Source organism: Lithobates pipiens, unplaced genomic scaffold (genome assembly GCF_037356315.1).
Source record: "Lithobates pipiens isolate NorthernLeopardFrog02 unplaced genomic scaffold, aLitPip1_a1.2 Scaffold_18, whole genome shotgun sequence".
In the NCBI taxonomy this organism is placed as follows: domain Eukaryota; kingdom Metazoa; phylum Chordata; class Amphibia; order Anura; family Ranidae; genus Lithobates; species Lithobates pipiens.
This window is the reverse complement of record NW_027507758.1, coordinates 241,183,877-241,208,878: the sequence shown is the minus strand read 5'-3', so window position 1 is coordinate 241,208,878 and position 25,002 is coordinate 241,183,877. Positions and strand designations below refer to the sequence as shown.

At 46.8% G+C, this 25,002-nt stretch overlaps 1 protein-coding gene across 2 annotated transcripts in view; it reads left to right on the top strand.

Moving 5' to 3' along the window:
- The first annotated feature begins 14,299 nt into the window (after window positions 1-14,299).
- SYTL3 (synaptotagmin like 3) overlaps window positions 14,300-25,002 on the top strand; it is a 120,430-nt gene continuing 109,727 nt past the window's right edge. Inside the window, exon 1 of one of the 2 annotated variants that reach the window (XM_077486730.1) lies at window positions 14,300-14,526. The gene's annotated coding sequence lies outside the window, so the exon portion shown is untranslated. The remainder of the gene's footprint in view (window positions 14,527-25,002) is intronic. The other variant, XM_077486731.1, reaches the window with a different exon arrangement.

Genomic DNA, 25,002 nt, shown 5'->3' with positions numbered 1-25,002 from the left:
CATTGGAAGGGATATCCCATCACAGACCGTTCCTGGGACCCAGCCAAAGATTTGCATGCTCCTGCTCTTATTCGAGACTTCCATGCCTCCTTTCCCACTAAACCCTTCTAGGCCCCCGGAGGGGTCCACTGGGGAGGGGACCCTCTCATGTACCTGGGCATATTTGAACGGGGATGTTCCTGGTCCCACGGCTGCAGTCTTGCTTGTTGTGCCACAGAGGAGCTCTGGCGTTATAGCTATGTTCTCTTAGTTTGATGCATTACCTTGGACTCACTAGCCCCACCTGCTGCCAGCTGTGGACAATCTACAATCAAAGCAGCCCATAAATAGCAGCACTTCCTATCTCTCAGTGCCCGTTTGTTTGGACTAGTTTCCTGGGTGTTTTGACTGCTTTTTGACCCTGAATACCGTGTTTGAACTTCTGCCTGAATTTCTGACTACTCTCTAGGCTGCTGATTTTGTACTTCACCGCCAGCTCGTGTAAGACCTTTGCTTGCCTGACCAATCTCTGGATTTCGATTGTGTACCACTTTGCCTGATCTGTTGCCATCCTGATCTGCCTGACTAAATTTTCGCCTGAATCCTCAGCAAATAAGCTTCACTTCGGACACTACCTTTCACAGGTACCTTACATTCACATTAAGATATTTTACACAATATTTATCTAATTTATCTTTTGTAACAGTTGTCATGTTTGTTTTGGTGACACATTTATAGTCCGAAACAGTGCATCTTATAGATATTCATACATACCATTTTCTCACTATTCAATTAATTTTTTGATTGCAGCAGTTTCTAAACTCATAATTTGAAGCTAAGCACAACCTTTTTAGTATTTTTTTTCTTCCAATATCAGTATATAAGCAGTGTAAATTTACCAGTTTTCAAACACAGTTGGGAATGAAGATCTGATTTTCAATCTTGTGATTAAGTAACACAAGATAACAGATGTTTGTTACATTTCTAAGCATCCATGTGCTACTAATACAACATAGATTACAAGCTAAGCCCGGAAACCCACTTGATAGGAAAGTTACTGTACCGTACACTGAGCATTATGTGGTAAAACTTTCTAAAATCGCATAAATACATATGAAAAAACAATAAAATATAGTGTCTTTTGCATTCAGCATCCTGTAACTTTTTTGAGGAAGGAAGACTGATTACCATCAACAAGACATGGTGATGCATTTATAAGACAGCAAGTATAAGATAGGCTATAATGCATACTTGTCAGATGTCAAATGTGCTATTTTGCTATTTTGTATGTTTTTATCTAAATGACAACATGATTATGCTGTTGTTTTTATAATTTACTTCACCCACTACTGATAATTCTTTTTGACATGGTAATTGGCAGTTAAATCAAATGTGCATTTCTGTTATCTGTCAAAAATGCCAATCGTGAGCTAACTCTATCAGGTTTAATGCAAGTTGGTTTTTGGGCTGGCTTCCCATCTGTGCAATGCACAATAGGTAAGGCACAGAACTGTCTGCACCGCTTTACAGTATCAATTATTTGTAATGACAGCCCAGTACATAACAGTAGGTTTCAGTGCATCTGTACTGAAGAGCACTGCTATCTGTTGAGGTGAGCTTAATTATAAAAGGTGCAAGTCCAGATTTTCTTCTTTTATCATGTGTTGGCAGTCAAACTTTGTAAGGAGCATGTGGGAACATACCGTAAAAGAATGATATAGTGTGAAGGAGCCTTTGAAGTAAACCTACTGTGACAAACATATAGGGGCTGCTGTTGCTGACCTCCTTCTAAAAATATCACTTTCTAGGCTGTGATAATGATTCAACAGCTTTAGTACTTTTGTTGTATATTTTTTTAGGCTCTTTAAGCTGTTTTCTCCTGGATGAGGGATATTGACTTGGTATTAACAGCCTACCATGGGCAAAGGGCCCCAAATAGAACTATACTCCTATTTCCCTTTTATGTGGGGATGCATGGGGGGGGGGGGACCCAACCTGGCCTAAGCACTAAAATTTGATAGTCCTCTGCTCTTCGGGCCTTAACTGACCCTGCTTTGACCCTTGGGCACAAGTTTATTTGCCAGGAGATGGTGCCATATAGGGGTTGGGAGAAAGAAGAGTCCACATCAGAAATGTCTTTGAACTGATTAATGGATTAATAAAAGCAGAGACATTTAGATCCATTCCTTGAAGGTAGCAGCTTAAAGTGCTTGTAAACCTTGTATGAACAAATCATATCCCTCTATAGAGTGAGTCCCGCAGCTAACATCCACAAGGGGGAGGTAGGTGCAGGGACGGCATGACATGTGCTGGACTGCACAGTCGCCGTCTTAAGGGGTGTGTATGGCCGCTTTAAGGGTTAGAGGTGGGCGGAGCCAGGGGCGGAGCCACGGCGTCCATTACGTGCTAGCAGGGACCATGCTAGCATTTGGAGAGCGGAGGAGGAAGCAATCCCCACCCACCCTCCCTGGTTTGGTACGGGGCTTCGGCCTCGGGTGATAGTGTGTTTCATTGGGCGGTTCTGGGGGCTTTAGATGAGGAAGTGAGGTACAGGTAAAAGGCCTGTTGTACCCATCCATGGAATGGGGGTGGTTATGTACTTCCAGGTTACGAGGGTTTAACCTGGAAGGGTTTAAAACGAGTAGGTCACTGCTACAGTTGTTTATAGCCTCCGAGACAGGGGTTGCCGTCTGGAGGTCAAGAGGTTACAGTTGAAGTTGTTGGCAGTGACCATTTTATGTTGTGATGCTACGTACCCATGACCCCTTGGAAAGGCTGGGAAAGTTTTTACCGTATTTAAATGTTGGTATTTATTAAATATTATATTTTGGTTAATAAAAAGTTTAGGCCTGATGGCAATTTACTCCAAAATCTGTCCAGTCGTTTGTTAAGAGGGACAAGGTTTGGGAGGAGGCGGGTAAGCCGGGTTATGAAGGTTCCAGGTATGTAAAACATAACACTGGGTTGAGTCCTACAGATGTCATGTGTACTTGTCGCAATTAAAAGCACTTCTGTCTGCTGCTTCATTCCACTGCTATTTGCATGAATCACTTCTGACAAGTTTTTCTAACACCAAGAGAAAAAAACAGGGACAGGGGAGGAACCTCCAGCTAATTGACAACCTCAGCTCTGTTCCTGTGTGCTGTGTGAAGCGAGTGTGTCCCTTCCCTCCTTTCAGCTCACAGAGCTCTCCTCACTGAGCTCTGTAGCGTGTAACTTCAGCTCTCTGTCCTCCTTTTTTTCCGACAGCTCAGACAAGCTCACAGTATAATTTCAGAAAAATAAACAGGTACAACTTATGTAGGGGGATTTGTTTAATCTCTGTGTATCACCTGAGGATAGTCCCTTCACTGGGTATATGTAAGGGTTTATAACGACTTTGCTTTATGCAGTCCAGCATAGTTCAGAGAGATGTGGCTTGAGTTGAGAAACGTCACAGAAGATGTGCCTCAGAGTCTGGCGTCCTAAACATGGGGGTGTGAATAGTTCCAGAAAATGCATAAAGTCCTTCTAGAGCTACAGGCTTCCCCCCTAAGGGGAAGCTAAATGCATAAGGCCCAACCTCTTACATGTTCATCTGGTCCAGTTCATCCACAGAGAAAACCAGTAATCACACTCCTAATGGCAACTAACTCGGGAAGCTCACTGCCCACGTGATATATACTTACCTAGGGTGCCCTTCTCCTAACAGGGACAGGGTTAGCACTTCATCTTAAAAACTCCTGATACCCCTGACCCCCCCCCCCAAATAAAAGTATGTCTGTGGGGATATCTAGCGGCCAAAAAGGGAATAGCAACAGGCCGTCTATGATCCATACCCTACCCTTTTTTACGTTATTGACTTGTGATAAGTATGCAAATCAAGGGTTATGACTCCACTCTAACTATCTAACATGAATACTTGTTCCAGGTGAGTGACCCAGAAAGTATTGAAACCATAAATAGTGATATTAAACCATGTTGCCTTCCAACATATATTCCACTTTGTGCCTGAAGGGCACACATCACCCTTCTTCAGAAACAGCTCCTATGGAACAGTCCATAACTGTCTTAACATTGTGGTGCTTCTCAACATGTGCCGCTTTGGCCCTGAGTGACACATCACCACCATTCCTCAGCGCTGGCTTCCATGGGACCATTCCGTATCTTCTCCTTTCCAGCATCTTCACAATGGGGTGCAATACAGACAAGGGGTGTCCATTCACTCACCATCCACCATCACACACTCAGAGCCACATATAAAATAGCTTTCATATACAGAACCTCAAGGGGGGCCTTACTCAACCATATTACGAACCTAATAGCACACCAATCAACTCATTGCCATAATATATACATATATATGGTTCCCCTTTTTCTAACAGAGTATGATTTTGATTTTTTCCAACCTCTCAGGTGAGACATCAACTAGGCATATCTCCCCCATGTCCAGTTCTGGTGTCCCGCATGTCCAGTAGGGATGAGCTTGGTGTTCGAGTCGAACATCGGCTGTTCGCAAGTTCGGCGAATACTGAACATTATGGGCCATTCGCACCAAATTCGTTTGGCTCTCATGGCCCACAATGCACTGCGTCATCGCAGTGCATTGCTGGCTCATGATTGGCCAAGCATGCACTGTGGCCCCGCAGGATGCAGGATGCCTGTGACCAATTATAGCTCAGGGGGTTTATTACGCGCTCCACCCTATATAAGGCCGCCAGCACGGCGGCCTTGTGTAGTGTTTTCCGGCGTGCAGGGAAAGAGCTAGATAGGCAGGGACAGTGTGTTCTTTTCTCAGGCATCTGCAAGAGTTAAAGTGGGTGTTGTGTGCCTCCAGCACAGTATACACCTGTATATACCCTTTATTGCTGGTGTTCTCTAATACAGCCATCTGCAGGAGTTAGTGGATGTTGTGTGCCTCCAGCACAGTATACACATGTATCTACCCTTTATTGCTGGTGTTCTGTAATACAGGCATCTGCAGGAGTTAGTGGGTGTTGCGTGCCTCCAGCACAGTATACACCTGTATCTACCCTTTATTGCTGGTGTTCTCTAATACAGGCATCTGCAGGAGTTAGTGGGTGTTGTGTGCCTCCAGCACAATATACACTACCAAATTGATGGTTTTCCCATCTCTGTGCAGGCCTTTACTATGTCTGGAAGGCCAACAAGGTGAGGCAGACAGTTATGAGTCAATAAAAGAGGGCAAACAGGCTCTGTGTCTAGAGACAACAGTGCTGGTCGTGGACACGGTGCATCGTCATCAGCACCTGGCCATGGGACAGGCTTGTCCTTATTTTCAGCAGATGGACGTGTTGAGCCGCATCATGCCGAAGACTTGGTAGAGTGGATGACCAAGCCCTCTTCATCCTCCTCATCCTCTCTCACCCAAGATCAGGGTACTAGCAAAGCAGCTGCCAATGCGTCCTCTTCCCTTGTCTCAATGTCATCAGTCACTCCTTCCCTAGACCCACCATGTCTTCCTGAGGAGTCCCCCGAACTGTTTGAGCACAGTGTTGGGTACATGCTCCAGGAGGATGGCCAGCATTTTGAAGGCTCTGATGATGATACCCAGCTAGAGGAAGGCAGTAGTATGAGCGCAGAGAGAGGGGATGCTCAAGAAGGACACCAATCTGGCAGTCATGTTCCACTAGCTGCAGCATACTGCCAGGTTTGCTCCAGTGATGAAGAGGGAGGGCATGATGAGGTCACTGACACCACGTGGGTGCCTGATAGGAGAGAGGAGGAGGAGGCACATCTCCAAAGAGGCAGGATGCCCTCTGGGGGCCAGCTTAAGGGCAGCATACCGACTGAATCACACCGCAGAGCTCCGCCTGCCCCAGCTGCTGGATCATCGAAAGAAGTTCACTCCCAGCCATCCACATGCCCAGCGGTTGAATGCTAACTTGGCTAAATTGCTAGCACTTCAACTGCTGCCTTTTCAGTTGGTAGACTCGGGCCCTTCCATGAGTTTGTGCAATGTGCGGTTCCTCAGTGGCAGGTCCCCAAACGCCACTTTTTCTCACGGAAGGCGATTCCGGCTCTCTACCGGCATGGACTCGCTGGACAGGGCGGTCAGCGGTAAGGTGCATATTACCGCTGACTCATGGTCCAGCAGGCATGGACAGGGACGTTACCGATCTTTCACGGCCCATTGGGTCACTCTTCTGGCAGCTGGGAAGGATGCCGGACAAGGTGCAGTAGTGTTGGAGGTTGTTCCGCCACCACGCCTCCAAAATGCTACTACTGGTTGTGACACACCTCTCTTCTCCACCCCCTCCTCCATGGCCTCTTCCAGTGCTCTGTCCTCGGAACCAGCAGTGCTCTGTAGGTGTTCAAGGGGCTACGCAAGTACGCAGGCAAAAAGATGCCATGCCGTGCTTGCGCTAGTTTGTTTGGGGGACAGGAGCCACACTGGGGCAGATATTTTGTCAGCTCTGCAGGGGCAGGCCGAGAGGTGGTTGACGCCATGCCAGCTTAAGCCAGGAATGGTGGTTTGCGACAATGGCACCAACCTCCTCTCCGCCCTCCGACAGGGACAAATGATCCAAGTGCCCTGTGTGGCTCACGTCCTTAACCTGGTGGTGCAGTGGTTCTTGGGCAGGTACCCGGGCTTACAGGATGTCCTGAGGCAGGCCAGGAAAGTCTGTGTACATTTCCACCGATCATTTAATGCCAGTGCTCGGCTGGCTGAGCTCCAAAAGGAGTTGAACTTGCCCAAGAACTGCCTTATATGTGACATGCCCACCAGGTGGAACTCAACATTGGGCATGCTGCAGCGGCTGCACACGCAGCAGAGGGGCATCAATGAGTACCTGTGTGACTACAGCACCAGGACAGGGTCAGGGGAGCTTGTTTTTTTTTCACCACGCCAGTGGGGCATGATCAGGGATGCATGCACTATCCTGTCACCAGTTGAGGAGGCCACGAGGATGGTGAGCAGTGACAGTGCGTGCATCAATGACATTGTACCTCTTGTCCACCTGTTTGAGCATATGGAATAATGGACAGGGCACTTGAGGCAGAACAGAGGCAGGAAGAGGAGAACTTCCTTGCCTCTCGAGGCCCCCTTTATCCAGACAGTGTTTCTGCTGTCCCACCCATCACACAGGAAGAGGATGAGGAGGAGGAGGAGAATGGAGGAGGCTTGTGTCAGCATGGAGGTGGAGCCTGGCACTCAGCATCAGCAGCAGCAGTCTTTTAGGGATGATTTACAGTCCCAAGAAACACGTGGACTTGTACGTGGCTGGAAGGAGGTGGCTGCGGATCATGTTGTCCTTAGTGACCCAGAGGACTCCGGACCTAATGCCTCAGCTAACCTATGCTGAATGGCCTCCCTGATCCTGCAAAGCCTGCAGGAGGATCCTCTTATTCTTTGGATCAAGGAGAGGGACCATTACTGGCTGGTCACTCTCCTTGATCCACGGTACAAGAGTAAGATTGCAGACCTTATCTTGCCGTCGCAGAGGGAGCAGAGGATGAGACACCTCCGGGAGGCCTTTCAGAAAGGTCTGTGCAACGCCTTCCCAGAGACTGGGAGGTTACAAACTCCTGGTCCTGGACAACGTTTTGCTGAGGCTTCGGTCAGTCACAGAAGGAGCAGTGGAGAAGGTGGCCGTCTGACCGATGCGTTCAGACAATTTTTTAGTCTGCAGCCAGATCACTGGCCAGAGCTTGCACAGTATGCAATTGAGCTACTGGCCTGTCCTGCATCCAGCGTTCTTTGGGAACGCACCTTCAGTGCTGCTGGTGGCTTTTTAACTGATCACAGGGTGCGCCTGTCCACCGACTCGGTTGATCGACTGACCTTCATAAAGATGAATCAGTCTTGGATCACCACCAGCTACCAAGCACCTGAAGCTAATGTAACCGAATATTTTTTTTTTAAATGTCACATCCCTTCAAGACTGCCTATGCTGATGCTGAGTGACTGTCCTGTTATGTTGACTGACTATCCTCTTCCTCCTCAATGATCCTGCTGATATCTTGGAAGAACATTTTTGGTTCTGCGTGATGCCACCAGCCCAATTTTTCAGCCCCTGTATGACAGAGGCGTGTAATTACAATTTTACAATTTTTGATGCAATGCGTTGCAGCAGGGCTCATTCCTGCACTCCAAATAGAGTATATGGGAGAGGCTGCAGTGTCGTGGCACCAGCACCAGTGCCTAAGGCCCAATTTTTCAGCCCCTGTTTAACAGTGGCATGTAATACATTTTTTGATGCAATGCTTTGCAGCAGGGCACATTCCTGCACTCCAACTAGAGTATATGGGAGAGGTTAGTGTCGTGGCACCAGCACCAGTGCCTAAGGCCCAATTTTTCAGCCCCTGTTTAACAGGGGCATGTAATTACAATTTTTGATGCAATGCTTTGCAGCAGGGCTCATTGCTGCACTCCAACTAGAGTATCTGGGAGAGGTTGCAGTGTCGTGGCACCAACAAGCAGTGCCTAAGGCCCAATTTTTCAGCCTCTGTTTAACAGGGGCATGTAATTACAATTCTTGATATAATATATCACAGCAGGGCCTGTTCCAGCGCCCACCGAGAGTAACTTTGAGGACTTATAGTGTTGTGGCACCAGCACCACCACCACAACCACCAAAGGCCCAGTTTTTCTACCACTGTTCAACAATGGCATGTAATTACAATTCTTGATATAATCGTTCACAGCACGGTGCTCCAGCACCAACCAAGAGTCACTTTGAGGGCTTACAGTGTTGTGGCAACACCAACACCTTAGGCCCCCATTTCTGCAGAGCATATAGGGCAGGTCCCTTCTTTCAAACATCCAACTTACAAACGTCTCCTACTTGCAAACGGAAGGAGACAACAGGAAGTGAGATGAAAAAAGACGGACGACCAAAAAAATTATACAGGGGTGATAATCCTCCCCTATGTTTTCCAAAAAGCTTAAAAATTTATATTTTGACTGGAGCTACACTTTAAAAATGTACCAGTTCAAAATTACAAACAGATTCTACTTAATACAACAAACTTACACAGTCCCTGTCTTGTTTGCACCGCCTGTATGCTGTTCTGAGTATATAGGGCCTAAGGGCCGCACACCTTTCCTTTTTTTAATTTGAGTACGGGGTTCCCCTTAATATCCGTACAAGACCCAAAGGGGCTGGTAATGGGCAGGGGGGGCTACCCATGCCATTTTTCTCAATGATTTTCATCCATATGGCCGGAACCAGATATTACATTAAAACCGCAAGCAGTTTTAAATGACTTTTTTCCATTAAATGTCATTTTGTGCAGGGACAATGTGGCACTTCACAGGCATACTATAGACACACCCCAGGCACGATATTTAAAGGAATATTTTTTTTTCACTTTAATCGTCATTAAAATCAGTGCTCCCGAAAAAACATCAGTTTTAAAAAAAAATGTAGGCATTGACCCATGTCCCCTGGGGCAGGAGCCGGGTCCCCAAACCCTTTTTAGGACAATATCTTGCATATTAGCCATTAAAATTAGCACTTTTTATTTTGAACGTTCGAGTTCCATAGACTTCAATGGGGTTCTAAAGTTCGCACAAATTTTTGGTCCGTTTGAAAGTTTTGGTGCGAACCGAACCGGAGGGGGGGGGGGTGTTCGGTTCATCCCTAATGTCCAGTAACCGATAGGCCTGCTAAGAGTGAGACACCCCCCTTTAAGGAAATTTTCACCCTATTGATGTGTCACCTGGAGATCCCCAGTCTGGCCAACAGACACCTTACTAACATGAATCACTGATTCTGACCTGGGTCATCTTTCAGTAACAACTGGCTATTGATGTGTTTTAACTCAGGAAATCAGTAACAGCAGCTGCTCTTTGAAGCTTTCTTTGCAGTCATGGTAATCAGGCACTTCAATCTTCATTACAACAGGTAGTTTGAAGCCAAGCTCTACTCCCATACTCACTCCAGGAGGCCTAGGCGAGAACATCCTGTTAGGATATGAATTCCCATTCATGACTCCTTGTTACAAACACCATGCTGGGTCAACTTAGGCCAAGTGGCTGTATCAACCAGGAAGTAAAACTCCAGAAATATGACATTAAACCAGCTAGGTTCAACAGGATTGATTGATCAACTTGGGTACAACCAGCCTGCCAAATTCACTTGCGATAATCGCTAGTGGCTTCTATAGCTGCTAGCAGTAATCACTGTCTTCTCTGGGCTAGGATGGCTTCCCACACCCGTCAACCTGCTAGGAGCAAACAATGGCTCGGCAGGAGGGATTCCCTTGTCAGCACTGTGTTGATGGGGAAATTCTTTCCTGCACCATGGGTTGACACCATCTATGGCCCGCCTAACTCTTCAAATTATTATTATTATTATTATTATAGCGGTTTTATATAGCGCCAACAGTTTACTCAGCACTTTACAACATTAGGGTAGACATTACAATACAATACAATTCAAGACAGGGGGAATCAGAGGGCCCTGCTCATTAGAGCTTACAATCTAGGAGTAAGCTGTATCTTTATCAAAGCAGCACTAAGTTCTAAAGGCAGTCATTACTGACCAGATATAATCTGCTTTTCTTGTAAGGTATTATTGGTTAACAATATGTAGCCTGGTGTTTAGCTGACAAGAAAGCAGAAGATACAGAGACACTGTGCTGCTGCATTGTGTCCACACAAGATTTCTTACTGATACAACTAGTGTTGTCCTGCTTCCATCCACCAGAGGAAGCCTGTGTGACATGGGGTGCCAGACAAACTCTGATGCAAGATAATGATGGATTGTGGGAAGTTGAGTCCACCATAAAGCCTGAGCTGTTACTGCAGATGGGCTGAAAGACCACAGTTACCAACACAGGGACTTAAAACTGGGAGGAGCAGATATGGTTTTCCCTGGCTGCGAAAGGTAGAACTGTCTCATACAACCATACACTGCAGCTGGTAGCAGAGAGACTAATTGCAAGTAAGGGCTTTGTGTTGCATTTTTTGTAAAGCATTGTAATGCGTTGTTGGTGTGCATTTTACATGCAATACTTTTTTTTGCCTTGTTATCCTTGACTTGTTTGTTTTGCCCTACAGTGCATTTTGTTTATGCGCATTTGTGTGCATTGGAACACATTGCATTGCGCTGTGCTAAAAAAGAAAATAGTGCATGCTGTACTTTTTTTAGCTCTGGGCAAATGCAACACAATGCACTGGTGTGAGCTGCATCTTTTGGTTGCCATGTGTTTGAAAAGCATTCACAAACGCACCCAGCTCACCTGGTGTGAGTGAACCCTTATGCCGCGTACACACGATCGGATTTTCCGGCGGACCAGAATCCGTCAGACAATTCGATTGTGTGTGAGCTCCAGCGGACTTTTTTTCCCCAAAGTCCGGGCGGACCTAGAAATAAAACATATTTTAAATCTTTCCGCCGAAAGTCTGCTGGACCCAGTTCCTGTCGGGAAGTCCACTCGTCTGTATGCTGGTCCGACGGACCAACTACGACGCAACTGCAACTACAGCACCTGCCCACGAGAATGGATTGCACTGGTTCTCGGCTACAGGGTACTGTACACCAGGCCCTTAGGTCTGGTATGGATTTTAAGGGTAACCCCCTATGCCGAAAAAACGGCGTGGGGGTCCCCCCAAAATCCATACCAGACCTTTATCTGAGCACGCAGCACGGCCAGTCAGGAAAGGGGGTGGGGACAAGCGAGCGCCCCCCCCTCCTGAACCGTACCAGGCCGCATACCCTCAACATGGGGGGTGGTGCTTTGGGGAAGGGGGGTGCCCTGTGGCCCCCCACCCCAAAACACCTTGTCCCCATGTTGATGAGGACATGGGCCTCTTCCCGACAACCCTGGCCATTGGTTGTCGGGGTCTGCGGGTGGGGGGCTTATCGGAATCCGGGAGCCCCCTTTAATAAGGGGGTCCCCAGATCCCGGCCCCCACCCTATGTGAATGAGTATGGGGTACATCATACCTCCACCCATGCACCTGGGGGAAAAGGTGTCAATGAAAAAACACACTACGCAGGTTTTTAAAGTAGGTTATTAGGCAGCTCTGGGGGTCTTCCGACTTCTCCGCGCTTTCTGTTCTTCTCGCTGGTCTCCTCTGCTATCTTCTGCTCTTTTGCCGCTCTTTTGCTAATGGAGGAGCCTGGCTTTGCCTTCGTCATCACCGTCTTCTTCTTCTTCTGTTCTTCAGATGTTGACGCAACGCTCTCTCCCACTGTAATGCCGTGGACACAGTGCGCGGTGACTTATATAGGCATAAGGGGCAAGGTCACCGGGTGATGTCACCTGGTGACCCTGCCCCTTATGACGTCACAGTCCCGGGGCATGTTGGGACTGTGCCGTCATAAGGGGCAGGGTCACCGGGTGACATCACCCAGTGACCCCTCCCTTTATGCCACGGCATTACAGAGGGAGAGAGAGTTGCGTCAACATCGGAGGAAAAAGAAGAAAGAAGGAGAAGAAGACGAAAGAAGAAGAAAGAAGGAGAAAAAGAAGAAAGAAGGGGAAGAAGAAGAAAGAAGAAGAAGGAAGGAGAAGAAGGAAGGAAGGAGAAGAAAAAGAAAGAAGGAGAAGAAGAAGAAATAAGAAGAAGAAGACCGGGCTCCTCCGCTAGCAAAAGAGCAGAAGAAAGTGGAGGAGCCTGGTGAGAAGAAACGGAAAGTGCAGAGAAGTCGCAAGAAGACCCACCAAAGTCAAAAGAAGAACCCCCGTAGCTGCCTAATAAACTACTTTAAAAACCTGTGTAGTGTGTTTTTTTTATTGACACTTTTTCCCCAGGTGAATGGGTAGGGGGGGTTGGGATCTGGGGGCCCCCTTATTAAAGGGGGCTCCCGGATTCTGATAAGCCCCCCACCTGCAGACCCGACAACCAATGGCCAGGGTTGTCGGGAAGAGGCCCTTGTCCTCATCAACATGGGGACAAGGTGCTTTGGGGTGGGGGGGCTGCAGGGCGCCCCTTCCCCAAAGCACCCACCCCCCCATGTTGAGGGCATGCGGCCTGGTATGGGGGCGCTCACTCGTCCCCACCCCCTTTCCTGACCGGCTGGGCTGCGTGATAAGGGTCTGGTATGGATTTTGGGGGGACCCCATGATGTTTTTTTCGCGACGGGGCTAGCAAGGTGTCAATCTCGCCGATGAAAGTGGCGAGATTGACTTCCTTCTCTAGTCCCATTGTACCTGGAGTCACGTTCAAAATGAACAGACTTTAGTCCATGTGTGGGCAAGTCCGTTCATTTAGAAAGTCAGTCAGACCTCCGCCAAAAGTCCGGTAGGAAATCCGGCAGACCTAGCTCGCCGGAAAAACCGTTCGTGTGTGTGCAAGTCCGCTCGTTCTGAAAGTCCGGTGGATAGTCCGCCGAACCAAGTCTGCCGCAAAGTCCGATCGTGGGTACGTGGCATAAGGGACACAATTTCCCGCTGCATGCAAAACTTTTAAAGGGACAGTACCTCAAGCACACCAATGCATGGTTTTTGGTCCCCACAAGCTTGCTGCCAGAAGATAGAGAGCAAGTGATCTATTAGTTAGTGACTGTTTTTGCTATGATCACCTATAGGCCCATTTTACTAGTTAATGTTACCCTTAGCAGTTTAAAGAAAGAATTGCCCCTTTGGACACTGTTTGTTGCATGATAATCAAATTGCTCAACTGTTGAATTGTCCCCATCTGATAGTGTTTGATTGCTGCTGTTATTCCTAACTTGTTTACAAGGCGTGGAATATCTTCTAATGGTGAACTAATATAGCCTAATATTTTATTTATTTTTTTCTGGTTGATTCACCTTTAACGGTTCTCTTGCACATTAATCTGTGACAATATACTTTGTCTCTAGTTAAATGGTTTGGTGTAATTTTCTGGTGCATTTGCATTATCCTATTTGGGGATTTATATGTATATACCTATATATTTGTACCCACGGATATCTTCAACTATATAATCAGTCCAGACAGGTGTGTCGAGAGAGTACTGTTCTGAGAGTTGTGGCACAAGAACAATGGACCCCATACATTAAGTGGCTCACTTGGAGGTAAGTGTAATATCTGTAATGCACAGTAATCTGCTTGATGTACTACCACTAGTACTCTCCATCACCAGCATAACTAGAAAAATGTATTTAATTTATAATGTGGTACCATTTATGGTGAAAATTATATAAATATATTATATATGATTTTGTTTCCTGTAAGAAGCTCTAACGCTGCTCATGTGGTCTTGGTTTGGAACACAAAACAAAACTTCATGTACGTAACTATACAACTGCCAGTACACAAAGCTGTGGTTTTTGACTGTGCTCATTATTTACACCAACACAAGACCTTTACATTAATAGAGATGCTATGTTTTGAGGGATTAGCTGCAGTGCATTGATTTTTACTTCTTCTTTCTCGACTCAGAAAGAATATTGCCCTTTCTTCTGTATGTGCTGATAGGAAGTTTTCCATGTGATAAGACTCCTCATGGCTTGTTGTGACTTCATTATAAGTGCAGCTAATGAGGTCCCCCAGGGTCGCACTGGCTGAGCAGGAAGGAAAGGCGATGACGTGTTATTTCCACTGAAAAAAAAAAAAGTTGTCTTGAACCAAATATCTATACAGTTTCAAACCACTGCATCGGAAAAGGTAAGATCTCTAGTATTCTCCTAACTCTCTTGTATGTTAATTGAAACCTGGTTACAGTAGTAGTCTGAAAACATGCAGTGCTTATGGTATCAAGACTGCTCAGGTTGTTTGATGTGCTAAAACAATTCAGAAAAGTAGGGCGAACTAACAGTCTTAAGAGAAAATAGAATGGTACTACTGTGTGTGCTGGAATGTTTCTGCTATAAATCTTTACAGCTCCATTAATGTGCCGATAAATCTTACTAATGCAATAAACAAGGTGTATGCTGAAAAAAAGTTCAGGGACGTAAATGCATATGGCTGGCCGCTTACATAACTGATTATTACAATGAATCTGACTATGGTGCTTTTTCAGTACTTATTATTTTTCTTTGAAGGGTGAAAGCTTTGTTTATATTCAGTTTTCCATTGGACAGCAGTCAGTGATGCTCACAGTGGTATATAATTTGTCCTCGTTGACTGCCATGCACACAAACACACCTTATCTTTTTTAATATTTAAAACAGTATGCAAATTATTCTTAAATAGTTTGAAACTGAAGAACAAATATTTATTATAATGCAGCTTACCAGTCCTTCAATGTAGATGCTGCTAGAGATAAGATTGGGTGTGGTACGAACTGCGTTTAGTGCCAGAAGTTTTTTCTGCAGCTGCATGTATGCAAAGGGACAGGAATGTTTGTGATATCATATGCATAACCTATATTAAAGAAATTGATGTTGCGCTGTTCAAAAGGAATATGTGGAAAATATAAGACCAATATGTGTCAAGATAACATAGATCAGTGGGCTAGAAAAATAATAATTCAATAGTGTAAATAGTCTATGCTCAAAATACCTAAGAATAATAGCAATCTGAATATGTTGCAAAGAATTACTTATGGTGCATATACCTAAAAAGCAATATTAAAGTGCATAATGCAAAACAAAACCTCTATGTGAAAAACATATGGAACTAAGGATTAACGTAAAGAAACGTGCAAAAAACTGCAAATAAAGTGCTAAATGTCACTATATAATATTCTGGTATCAGATACTCTGCATGTAAATAATGGATGTGCCAAAAAGTGCTTATGTGCAAAACCTGTGCAAGCTGATTCGCATGCGTAGAAAAACTAATTGCATGTCAATATAGTCAATAATTAAATCAATCTGGAAACGTATAGTTCATATAAATCGACCAATCCGTACAGACAGATGTAAATGTCCAAAGATGTCAATCTTTTACTTCAAAAATCTTCTGAATAAAGGATAGCATATATGACTGCTGCAATCCACCATGCATAAAGTATTTCCTTATGTGCAAAACAACATAAAAAAGTGCAAGTGCTTTCCTTGTGCAAAGTTATCTGATGTGCAAAATATTCCACATGTGCAAAAGTGTTTATCCTCTTCGTGCCAAACCACACTAGTAAGTAATGGCCTCTTACCTTGCGGTAAAGAGGTAACCGCATGTATTAAAATACTGGCTGTTTCACCTCCTTTTCCCCATGTCCTAGGATCTGAGTGGATAATGTTTATGCCTGGACCCCCAGGGTTATCCTTAAACCATCTTTGCCTCTCAGCAGTAGCGGGAGTAGCTCAAAAGAAAGGGAGTGCCATATAGTGTAGTAGTTCGTAAAACCAGCAATGCATTTATTAGATAAAATAATTCTATGATTACTCACATAGAAAACACAATAACAACCCTTATCTTTTATGAGCACCGAGCTTGTTCGCTTACATCAATATGGAGCGCCTATCCCGTCCCTATGCGTGATGTCACGGCCATGTGACTTCATCAGGGGATGCTGGGTAGGCACATTCTAAATGTTTATATAGTCTCCATCATAGCAATTGACCGGCTGCCATTTTACAGAAGATCGACCTATTCGTTCTATGGTGGCCATTTTCCAGAAGTCCGCAGCCATTTTCTTGGTTATCTTTGTTACTAAGCTGGTGCATTACGGGGCGCGGACATCTTAATGGTTGTCAAAACTATTGTAATTTAACTAGAAGATTACGGGTGCCACCATTTTATTGGTTATAAACCTATGAAATAAAAAAATATATAAATAATATAATAATATAAAAGAATACATATATATATATCAAAATATTACTAAAATATTGGCTGTAATTTAATCAATAAAAAAATATATATATGTTCATAAAAAAATATAAAATATAAAATGCATAGGCGATTCTAGAAAAATAAAATCGTGACTACAGATCCCGAATCCCACAGACAATAAAAAAGACAATAAAAAAAGGGGGGGGGGGGGGGGATTGGGAAAATACAAAAAGAGTATTTTTTATTTATTTATTAGAGACTATTTTCTAAATATCGTTATGGAAGCAATTAAGATAAAATTCAATGTTCATTCCTCTGGGTGAAAAAGTATCTAGTGTGAAAATCCATTTAAACTCTGACTGAGGGTCCTCACCTTGTGCCCCCCTCTCCAATGTTTAATATATGGTTCAATCCCCCAAAATTTCAGGTCCGTGGGGTCTCTGTTGTGATGTAGTAAAAAATGTTTCGACACACTATGCTTATCGTATCCTTTAAGGATATTTTGGACATGTTCTTTAATCCGCACTCTTAGAGGTCGTTTAGTGCATCCAACATACTGTAGGCCACAGCTACATTCTAGGGCATAAACTGCTCCCTCCGTGTTGCAGCAAATAAAATCTTTAATCTCTTAAGAGTCACCTGTACTTGTGGATGCAAAATTAAATTTCTTTTAATTAGGGCGCTTGGTTTTAGTACAAGCGAAGCATCTCTTGCATGGATAGAAACCCTTGCCTGTGAAGAAAGTGTAAGGTTTCTTAGAAGGATCCACTACATTTTTTACTATTTTGTCCTGAATAGTTGGTGCTCTTTTGTAAATAAATGTCGGATGTTTCGGTCAGTTATCCTGTAATTGTTTGTCTGCCAGTAGTATATGCCAATGTCGTTTGATTATTTTTTCTATCTTTTTGTGCTGTATATTATAATTGAGAATTATAGGTGTTCTCATCAAAATAAATTCTTGTTTTTTATTATTCTCTTTATCTTGGATTAGTATCTTATGATCCATTTCACACTTCTTTAATATTCTTCCTAATGAACTCCTGATCATAGCCTTTGTTGGTAAATCTTTGTCCCATATTCTCTGCCCCCCCGCCCTTTTTTTGCTCTTATTTCCGTTTTGCACACGGTAGCGCGAGAATAATTTAATATTCCAATATGCATAACCTAATATGGCCACATGGGACTGAATCCAAGCCCAAAACTAGTGGCTGCATTCATTTTCTTTTTCAGGCTTTTTTCCTTTTCTTTTTACCTGGTGATCCTACTAGTAACACACTTCCTGTCCCGGATGACAATGCTCACTCTCTATACTGTAGCTATGAAAGAGCAGCCTTGTCACCCCAAGATGCTCCCTAATTTGGATTTACTACAAACATCTCTATTACATTGGAAGGTGGGGTTGTGTACCTCACAAAAAACACCAGGAAAGCTGCTAACATTGTTTAGGGTTTAAGTTCAGTACTATGTTGCCACTACATTTAAAGCGGAGGTCCACCCTAAAGTGGACCTTCCGCTCATTGGAATCCTCCCCCCTCCGGCGCCACAATTGGCACCTTTCAGGGGGGAGGGGGGTGCAGGTACCTGTACGGTGCAGGTACCTGTACAGTACAGGTATCTGCACCCACTTCCGGCGTAGATTCTGCAGAAGGTACGCCCCTTTCCGCAGAATCTACACCCCTTTCCGAAAGTCCCCCGCTGCCTGCTGGGAAACACATGGATCCCAGAGACAGCGGGGACCATCCTTATTGCGCAGCGCGACTCGCACATGCACAGTAGGGAACCCGGGAAATGAAGCCGAAAGGCTCCACTTCCTGATTCCCATACCCAAGATGGCGGCGGCAGCACCCGAGAGACGATCGAGAGATCGGCTTCGGGTGCCGACATCGCGGGCGCGCTGGGCGGGTAAGTGTCACTATTTTAAAAGTCAGCAGCTGCAGTATTTGTAGCTGCTGGCTTTTAAAAAAAAAAAAACGGCGGAACTCCCGGCGGACTCCCGCTTTAAGGACTGGTAAGCTGTAATACAATATTTTTGCAATATTGTATTGTATTTTGTAATACAGCATTTTTGCTCCTGGGTTAGAGACACTTTATACATTTAGCATTACCTGCATAATTGATTGAATGTTTAATAAATAATAATAAAAAAAAAAATTATACTAGTAACAGTGCCTTGAAAAAATATTTATACCCCTTGAAATTTTCCATATTTTCTCATATTACAACCAAAATGTAAATGTATTTTGTTGGGATTTTATGTTATAGACCAGCACAAAGTGGCACATAATTGTCAAGTGGAAGGAAAATGATAAATGGTTTTCAACATTTTTTACAAATAAATATATGAAAAGTGTGGCGTGCATTTGTATTTAGTCCCCCTGAGTCAATACTTTGTAGAACCAACTTTTACTTCAATACAGCGGCAAATCTTTTTAGGTATGTCTCTACCAGCTTTGCACATCTAGAGAGTGATATTTTTGCCCATTTTCTTTGCAAAATAGCACAAGGTCTGTCAGATTGGATGGAGAGCATCTGAACAGCAATTTTCAAGTCTTGCCACAGATTTTTAATTGGATTTAGGTCTGAACTTTGACTGGGCCATTCAAACATATGAATATGACTGCCTACACTCTGCCACCCAGGTTCTTCCAACTGCTACAGTCCATATGACAACAGAATGTGCTTTATTGTTGCACATGAACAAGCGCTGTCTGAGAGATCATCCATTTCTATAATACCTAGAGACAATACTAAGCTAAGCAGGACAATAACTTCTCCTCAGGATGTGGAAACCTTACCAAAAGATCTGAACAAATTAATGGGGCGTGCAACTACATGGCAAATAAGGTTCAATGTAGAAAAATGTAAAATAATGCATTTGGGTGGTAAAAATAGGAATGCAATCTATATACTGGAGGGAGAACCTCTGGGGGAATCTAGGATGGAAAAGGACCTGGGGGTCCTAGTAAATGTTAGACTCAGCAATGGCATGCAATGCCAAGCTGCTGCTAACAAAGCAAACAGAATATCGGCATGCATTAAAAAGGGGAATAATTCCAGAGATAAAACGATAATTCCCCGTCTCTACAAGACTCTGGTCCAGCCGCACCTGTCCAGTTGTGGGCACCAGTTCTCAGTAAGGATGTACTAGAAATGGATCGAGTACAAATAAGGGCAACAAAGCTAATAAAGGGTCTGGAGGATATTAGTTATGAGGAAAGGTTGCGAGCACTGAACTTATTGTCTCTGGAGAAGAGACGCTTGAGAGGGGATATGATTTCAATTTATAAATACTGTACTGGTGACCCTACAATAGGGATAAAACTTTTTTGTGGAAGGGAGTTTAACAAAATTCGTGGCCACTCATTAAAATAAAAAAAAGAGGTTTAACTACGTAAAGGGTTCTTTACTGTAATGCCCCGTACACACGATCGGACTATATGGCGGACAAAAGTCCGGCGGACTTAGAAAGAAGTTTTGACTCAAAAATTGTCCGCCAGACTGTGAGTCCGGCAGACAATCCGGCCGTCTGTGCGCTAGTCTGCCAGACTTTTGAAATGAACGGACTTGCCCACACACGGAAGAAAGTCTGTTAATTTTGAACGTGGCTCCAGGTAGATGGGACTGGTGAAGAAAGTCAATGTTTTCGGTGGCGAGATTGACACCTCGCTGGCCCCACCACCTGGTATGGACTTAAAGGGGAAGCCCTACACCAAAAAACGGAGTGGGGGTCCCCCCAAAGTCCATATCAGACCCTTATCCGAGCACGCAGCCCGGCCAGTCAGGAAAGGGAGTGGGGACGAGCGAGCGCCCCCCCTCCTGAGCCGTACCAGGCCGCGTGCCCTCAACATGGGGGGTGCTTTGGGGAAGGGGGGCCCTGCGGCCCTCCCACCCCAAAGCTCCTTGTCCCCATGTTGATGAGGACAAAGGCCTCTTCCCAACAACCCTGGCCGTTGGTTGTCAGGGTCTGCAGGCATGGGGCTTATCGGAATCCGGGAGCCCCCTTTAATAAGGGGGCCCCCAGATACCGGCCCCCCACCCTATGTGAATGAGTATTGGGGTACCATGTACCCCTACCCATTCACCGGGTGAAAAAAGTGTAAAGAAAAAAATACAACACTTTTTTTAAAATAATTTATTGCACAGCTACGGGGTCTTCTTCCGTCTTGGGGGGTCTTCTCGCTGTACTCCTCTGCTATCTTCTGCTAGCTCTTTTACTAGCGGAGGAGCCTGGCTTTCTTTTTCGTCGCCGCTGTCCGGGGGTCTTCTTTCGACTTCGGGGGTCTTGTCCCCCTCTTCGGCTCTTCTTGCCTCCGGCCTCCGCTCTCTTCTCCCAGCTCTTTTACTAGCGGTGGCCCGGTCTTCTGTCTCCACCGCTGTCTTCTCTTCTCTTCTTCCTTGAGATGTTGACTCAACGCTCTCTGGCCGCAATGACAGGGACACGTTGTGCGATGACTTATATAGGGACAACGGTCGGGGTCACTGGGTGATGTCCCCGCCCCTTATGATGTCACAGTCCCGGAAGATGCTGGGACTGTGACATCATAAGGGGGTGGGGTCACCATGTGACATCACCCGGTGACCCTGCCCACTGTCCCTATATAAGTCGCCGCACAAGGCGCCCCTGTCATTGTGGCCGGAGAGAGCATCGAGTCAACATCTCAAGGAAGAAGAAGAGAAGAAGAGCAGAAGAGAAGGCGGTGACAGCTGCGACAGAAGACTGGGCCACCGCTAGTAAAAGAGCTGGAAGAAGAAAGCGGAGGCCCGGCAAGAAGAACCGAAGAGGGGGACAAGACCCCCAAAGTCGGAAGAAGACCCCCGGGCGGCGACAAAGAAGAAAGCCGGGCTCCTCCGCTAGTAAAAGAGCTAGCAGAAGATAGCAGAGGAGTCCGGCGAGAAGACCCCCCAAGACGGAAGAAGACCCCCGGAGCTGTGCAATAAATTATTTTAAAACCTTGTGTTGTGTTTTACATTTTTTTCACCAGGTGAATGGGTAGGTGTACATGGTACCCCATACTCATTCACATAGGGTGGAGGGCCGGTATCTGGTGCCTCCTTATTAAAAGGGGCTCCCGGATTCCGATAAGCCCCCCTCCCGCAGACCCCGACAACCAATGGCCAGGGTTGCTGGGAAGAGGCCCTTGTCCTCATCAACATGGGGACAAGATGCTTTGGGGTGGGGGTGCTCGCTCGTCCCCACCCCCTTTTCTGAACGGCTGGGCTGTGTGCTTGGATAAGGGTCTGATATGGGTTTTGGGGGGGACCCCCACACCGTTTTTTTCGGTGTAGGGCTTCTGTCATGAACCAGATGGGACCAGAACTGTGTGACTGCGACAAAGTGAACCAGACACAAATAAGTGAAGGTAAATTTATTAAGCAAACGCATATAAATGTGAACACACCACCAATACGAACCAAGTGAACAAACCAAACAGTAAATAAACCAGTATATGTAACAAAAGGGAGTACCGGAATCGTAGTCAAGCCAGGCCGGGGTCATAAATAGGAGGTCAGCAGATGGGGGGGACAAGGAGAAGGGAACAGGTACAGGAGGCAGGATGCAGGGATCAGGTAACAGGGATCAGGTAACAGGGATCAGGTAACAAACAGGCTGCAGGTCAGGGCTCAAGGACAATACCAAGGCGAAGTGTATATGAACTTGCCGGGTATTTATAATGGCTGCTGTCAGTCATGTGACGCCTGACTGCAGAGGGCAATACCTGCTCCATACTGCCAGGATCCCTCCGCTGGTGGACACCAGTACTGCGGACCAAAGATGACATAATTCCAGCAGGAGACACCTGCTGGTGGATCGCAGTACTGCATGCCAAATGATTGATATTACCAGCGGAGGGAACCTTTCCTGACAGTACCCCCCCTCAAAGGAGCGACCTCCAGACGCTCCAACTAGCAGTTGCTGGGGAAAGTCCACTGCGTCAAGCTGGGCTATGGGCAAAGTCACATTAGGTTGGGTAATGGACACTTCAAGCAGGGCAGCAGACAGAACCACATCGGACCGGGAAGCTGGCACATCGGGCTGGAAGGCGGGCAGCGGCACGTCAGGCTGGAAGGCGGGCAGCGGCACGTCAGGCTGGAAGGCGGGCACATCAGGCTGGACAGCAGGCACATCAGACTGGAAGGCATCGGACCGCGAGGCCGGGACATCAGACTGGAAGGCATCGGACCGCGAGGCCGGGACATCAGACTGGAAGGCATCGGACCGCGAGGCCGGGACATCAGACTGGAAGGCATCGGACCGCGAGGCCGGGACATCAGACTGGAAGGCATCGGACCGCGAGGCCGGGACATCAGACTGGAAGGCATCGGACCGCGAGGCCGGGACATCAGACTGGAAGGCATCGGACCGCGAGGCCGGGACATCAGACTGGAAGGAATCGGACCGCGAGGCCGGGACATCAGACTGGAAGGAATCGGACCGCGAGGCCGGGACATCAGACTGGAAGGAATCGGACCGCGAGGCCGGGACATCAGACTGGAAGGAATCGGACCGCGAGGCCGGGACAGACTGCAAGACATCAGACTGGAAGGCCGAGACATCAGGCTGGAGGGCGTCTGGCTAGAAGGCCGGGGCATCAGACTGGAAGGCCAGGGCATCAGACTGGAAGGCCGGGGCATCAGACTGGAAGGCATCAGACTGGAAGGCCGGGGCATCAGACTGGAAGGCATCAGACTGGAAGGCCGGGGCATCAGACTGGAAGGCATCAGACTGGGAGGCCGGGGCATCAGACTGGAAGGCATCAGACTGGGAGGCCGGGGCATCAGACTGGAAGGCCGGGGCATCAGACTGGAAGGCCGGGGCATCAGACTGGAAGGCCGGGGCATCAGACTGGAAGGCATCAGACTGGAAGGCCGGGGCATCAGACTGGAAGGCATCAGACTGAAAGGCCGGGACATCAGACTGCAAGACATCAGACTGGAAGGCCGAGACATCAGGCTGGAGGGCGTCTGGCTGGAAGGCCGGGACCTCAGGCTGGAAGGCGTCTGGCTGGAAGGCCGGGACATCAGGCTGGAAGGCATCAGACTGCAAGGCCGGGACATCAGACTGCAAGACGTCAGGCTGGAAGGCCGGGACATCAGGCTGGAAGGCCGGGACATCAGGCTGGAAGGCCGGGACATCAGGCTGGAAGGCGTCTGGCTGGAAGGCCGGGACATCAGGCTGGAAGGCGTCTGGCTGGAAGGCCGGGACATCAGGCTGGAAGGCGTCTGGCTGGAAGGCCGGGACATCAGGCTGGAAGGCGTCTGGCTGGAAGGCCGGGACATCAGGCTGGAAGGCGTCTGGCTGGAAGGCCGGGACATCAGGCTGGAAGGCGTCTGGCTGGAAGGCCGGGACATCAGGCTGGAAGGCGTCTGGCTGGAAGGCCGGGACATCAGGCTGGAAGGCGTCTGGCTGGAAGGCCGGGACATCAGGCTGGAAGGCGTCTGGCTGGAAGGCCGGGACATCAGGCTGGAAGGCGTCTGGCTGGAAGGCCGGGACATCAGGCTGGAACTCCGGCTCTGGCACTCCGGGCTGGGACAGATTGGTAGGTGTGGAGGCAGGTTGGGTTAATGGTAAGATCATTTTGGTTGGGAAAAACTTTCGCTTTTTCTTTGGCTTAGCTACTGAAGCTCTGTAGGTGACTGCAGGACTGTAAATAAGGGGTGCAGCAGACTGGAAAGGAGGATTGTGATATGGCAGAGAAGAGGTACCAGTAGCTGGGGAAAGAACTTGTGGGTTAGTAGACAGCGGAGAGGAGGCAGGTGAGTTGAATGCAGGATAAGTACAGGGAGCAGAGACTGGATAGGAGTATTTGGTTGGGAGCAGCGTGTACTGGGCTGCAACTGAGGTTGACATGGCTGATGGGGAAACATACTTTTGGGTAGGCTCATACCTGATGGCAGAGGTGGATTGTTTGGCTGGGGCTGATTGCACCATGTCAGACCATGCTGAAAGTAAGGGTTGTACAAACTGAAGTTTTAAGCCTCCCTGTCTAACAAAAGACTGAGCAGATACAATGCACTCAGCAATCACCTGTGGGGAACAGGCCGAGTAGTGTTCACAAAAATCAGAAGGATCATCTTCAAAAAGCCATACTAAAGATACAACCTGATTCATATCAAAAGGAGGAGTGAAATCATCACGGCCATCTGGGATACAGGGCAGGGCTAGCTCAGTACAGATCTTTATCAAAGGCTGCACCTCCTCAAACAATATATAACCCTGATCAACCAGGGAGTGAGCCAAACGCATAGCTGCAAACAACTGGTCACTAGACCATCCTTTCAAAGCCTGGCGGCAATAATCACCACTCTCAGATGCCAGCAGAGAAAGATAAATGATCTCATCAGCATTCATGTTTGCAACCAAACTGAAGCAAATGGTTCCCCTGTGCAGCCACTTCTGGTCAGGAATGGCCTTGGTATTCTGTC